The sequence below is a fragment of the Meleagris gallopavo genome (genome assembly GCF_000146605.3).
Source record: "Meleagris gallopavo isolate NT-WF06-2002-E0010 breed Aviagen turkey brand Nicholas breeding stock chromosome 7 unlocalized genomic scaffold, Turkey_5.1 Chr7_random_deg7180001687091, whole genome shotgun sequence".
NCBI classification, from domain to species: Eukaryota; Metazoa; Chordata; class Aves; order Galliformes; family Phasianidae; genus Meleagris; species Meleagris gallopavo.
The window spans coordinates 1-3,927 of NW_011097094.1; the positions used below are offsets into that span (position 1 = coordinate 1).

At 42.3% G+C, this 3,927-nt stretch overlaps 1 long non-coding RNA gene across 1 annotated transcript; it reads left to right on the top strand.

Annotated features, from left to right (window-relative positions):
* Nucleotides 1–1,748: 1,748 nt before the first annotated feature.
* LOC116217595 lies at nucleotides 1,749–3,921 on the top strand. Its single transcript, XR_004162292.1, has 3 exons — nucleotides 1,749–2,110; nucleotides 3,040–3,490; nucleotides 3,833–3,921. It is a non-coding gene; the product is annotated as an uncharacterized LOC116217595 (long non-coding RNA).
* Nucleotides 3,922–3,927: the final 6 nt, after the last annotated feature.

The following is a 3,927-nucleotide window of genomic DNA, read 5'->3' on the forward strand; positions in this document are numbered from 1 at the left end:
CCAGCTGTGGCAGCCCAAAAAGCAAATCTTTTTGTGGCAGAAGAGGAGTCTGAGACTGTTTTGGTACAACAAAAAACAGAACTTGTGTCATCTGAGGAAACAAAGCCAGCTGTGGTAGCCCATAAAACAGAGCGTTTCTTGGTGCCTGAGAAACCAGAGTTTGCTGTGGTACCTGAGGAACCCAGGCCTGATGTGGCACCTCAAAAGCTAAAGCATGGCATGATACCATCAAAACAAAGACGTGTTGCTGAACCCCAAAAACCAGAGCCATTCATGGCCCCTGAGAAACCTGAGCTCACTGTAGCACTTGATAAGTCAGAGACAGTTGCAATACGCCAAAAAACAGAGCACATTGTGTCCCCCAAAACTAAACCTTTGGTGACACCCCAAAAAACAGAGCTTACTGTAACACTTGAAGAAACAGAGTTTGCTGCAGATTCCAAAAAATCAAAGCTTATTGCAGTGTCTCAAAAATCAAAGATGATTGTGGCACACCATGAGCAAGCACCTGTCATGGTGCCTGAGGAACCAGAACCTCTTTTGGCAGCCCAGAAACTAAAGCATTTTACAACAGTTCGAAAGCCAAAGCCTGAAGTGGCATTTGAGGAAATAGAACCTATCTTGGAACCTGAAGAACCATCACTAGCCAAGCTGGTCAAAAAGTCAGAGACTGTTGCTGTACATAAAAAACAAGCTGCTCCACGACCGAAAGGTATATCTTATGAATAGGAAGTCTTTTTCTTGAACATAGTATGATTCAGTGCTCATATTAGAGCTTAAACACATAACTAATATATACTAATATCTTTAAAGAACCAGTAATGCCTCAGAAGGCTGTCCCAGAAGAGAAAGTTCCTGTAGCTGTTCTGGAAGAATCAGAACTTCCATCAGCCAGAGGTACATACAGTCATGAATACATAAGTACATATAATCTTCTCTTAAGCACTGTTTTAACCTCTTTTGTTCTGTCATTTTTAATCTGAGATTTTAAATGATGCTTACCACAACAAATTGCACTGAGCATGAGTGTGTGACAGATTGCTTCTTAAGAACATTTCTCATCCTCTATGTTTCAGTCTGTGTATTTATATTTAGATGTATTGTAAATGTATGAACTAATATCTTTGAAGTGCCTGAGATGCGCGAGAGGGCTGTCCAAACGGAGAAAGTGCCAACTTCCGTACCTAAAAAAGCAGGAACTCCACTTGCTAAAGGTATATGCCATGATGAACCCAATCATTATTATAGTGGGCTTCTTAATTTCCGGGTTAATTAGAGATCTCATTTTAAATTGATCTTTTACTGTCGTAATCTGGTATCTACCATGTTGGAGTCACGTACAAAATGTGAATCGCAATGCAAGTAGAACAAATGTATTTCTTCAGCATATTCAGGAAAAGAGATTTTCCACGTGAAATACTAAAAAATTATTTAAGTAATATTAAAAACCTGAATACAGCATAAATTAATGCAGTGCTGTTCCATTTCATTTCTTTCACAAATTCCCAAGCAAAGGCCAGAGAAATATGTTTTCTCTGTCACTGTGTATTGATTCCCTCAAAACACAATGAGAATCCTCATGTAAAGTACCATTTCACAGTGATGGTAAGAAAGGCATAAAAATATTTTTAATGAATACAAAAATACACAAATGTAAGAAGCATCAAGTAAAAAGATTATGCAGACAGCGCACAAGTTACCACATAAATCAAAATCAAGATTGACACGCTAAAGATATTGAAGTACAGTTGGACTCCATACATTGGAGTTTGATCAGCTCTTACAGAGACAGTGTAGGCTTCCCACCCTGTCTCAAAAACTGAAGCTAAACAAAGAATTCCCACCTCCTGCATAACATATTTGACACCCTGCACGTTCCACAGGTTTGAAGCAAAACATCACTGTCAACCAACTGTAGACATAGCAGTTTCTCAGGAAAGACTGTGCATGAATGTTACTGATTGTCTGTTAGTCTTGTCTAGGTCTGTACAGCCCACTAAACTAGAATATACTAATATCTTTAAAGTGCCCAAGGTGCCCAAGAAAGCCGCTCTGGAAGAGCCCGTGCCTGTAGCTGCTTCAAAAAAGCCAGAACCAGCACCAGCCCAAGGTACATGTTGCCATGAACATTATTAAGCAGAATCTTGCTGCTGATTACCTGACATTTTTCAGTACTGCACTGAATGTGTGCGAATTGGGAACTCAATTACCTGGTACTTTTACACACAACCCAAGGGATATTTTGAATTTATTGTTACATTTTCAAATTCTGAATCATCAGGCACAAAAGTTTTGATTTTTAAGAGCTTAGCATTGTCAGAATACTGCCAAACTTTATCGTCTTAAATTGAGACAGCAAAAGGTCTTCATGACTCAGTGACTGTCTCAGTGACCATGTATCGTAAGCACAAGTCTTTCAAAATGAAAAACCTGTTTTTATTCAGAAATGCACGCACAGCGCGAGTCGGAAGAAGTGAAATCTTAGTAAGTGCTAAAAGAATAATCAGATACTTTGAGTGAATACAGTGGAGGAGTGATTTATAAAATTCAAGTGTGGGAGTTGCTGCAATGAGGAGAGAACAGAAAGAAGAAATAAGATAGTGACAGTGAAATGAACCAGTAGAGTGAAAAGTGTAAACAAGGACTGGAAATGCAGAAGGAGAGAAAGAGAGGTGAAAGAATAAAAGTGGGATTTGCGTTCCTCACCCTACGCCGCCTATGACAGTAGATAAGATATGGGCTGAGGCTGTTCCCAGGGAGCTAACAGAGCTGAAAGTGGTAGTTTCTCTTTGTGGATAGGGAAGGCTGCAGAGTACGCAGAGGAGTATCGTAACTCACACCATGCCCTTGTGTAACATAAACATAACCTAAATACAGATGTTCTGTGTCTGTGCGTGCTTGTGTGAGCGAGTGAGAAAGGGATGGGATTCGTACCAGAAGGCCAGCTTGGTTATTTTTTTGCGCATACCTTTGGTTTAGGTTTCATTGTTTGTCTTCCTGTATAATATGTCAAATTGATGGTTACTAATATCTTTAAAGCGCCTGAAGTGCCCAGGAAAACTACTCGAGAAGAAAAAGTACCTGTGGTCACTGCCAAAGCACCCGAGCCTCCAGCAGCCAGAGGTACCTGACTTGGTGGATAACTTGACAGAGAAGATGCTTAATCCGCTTCTCTTGAGCGTTGTCCTGCCCTCTCTTGGCCTGTCTTTGTTTCAAATCTGAGACTCTTGAAGTTGTGAATGTTGGGTAAACTGTGCTGCAGCATGTGAGGTTTTGGTCTTGCTTTTGTGGTGTTTAGTGTTTGCATTGCCCTCTTGTTTGTTCCTGTCTGGCCAGTCTTTTCATCACTATAAATTGAACCCCACTAATATCTTTGAAGTGCCTGTGATGCCAGAGGCAGAGGTCCTGGAAGAGGAAGAGGAGGAAGAAGCACTGGAAGAGGCAGTACCAGTGGCAGAGCCTGAAGAGCCGGAAGCTGCGCCAGCTGAAGGTATACAGTGGTGTTCTGCCCTGCTCTCTGGGCTGATGCAGTGCTGACTGCTCTTTGACCCTCTGCCTTCCGTGGGGAGGGCTGTGAGCTGCATTTAGCCACCTTGTGTTTGTACATGCCCGTTTGGGCCTGTGGCAGGAGGTGGTGCTGGTCTGGGCATGCGCCCTGCCATAAGTCCTGCTTAGGCTCTTTGCTGCAAGCAGTCCACCTGAAGGAAGAGTGGATGGCTGAAGAAGACTGCCTGTAGCATGCCAAGGGCTTGGTTTACTGCTTTGCTGCTCACCATTAGGCTGTCTGCTGATCTTTGTCCCTGTCAAGTAAAAGGAACTAATATCTTTAAAGTGCCTGAGGTGGTTGAGGAGGAGGAGCCAAAAGAAGAGGTTCCAGTGGTTGTTCCCAAGAAGCCTGAGACGGTGACCAAGAAGCCTGTGCCAGTG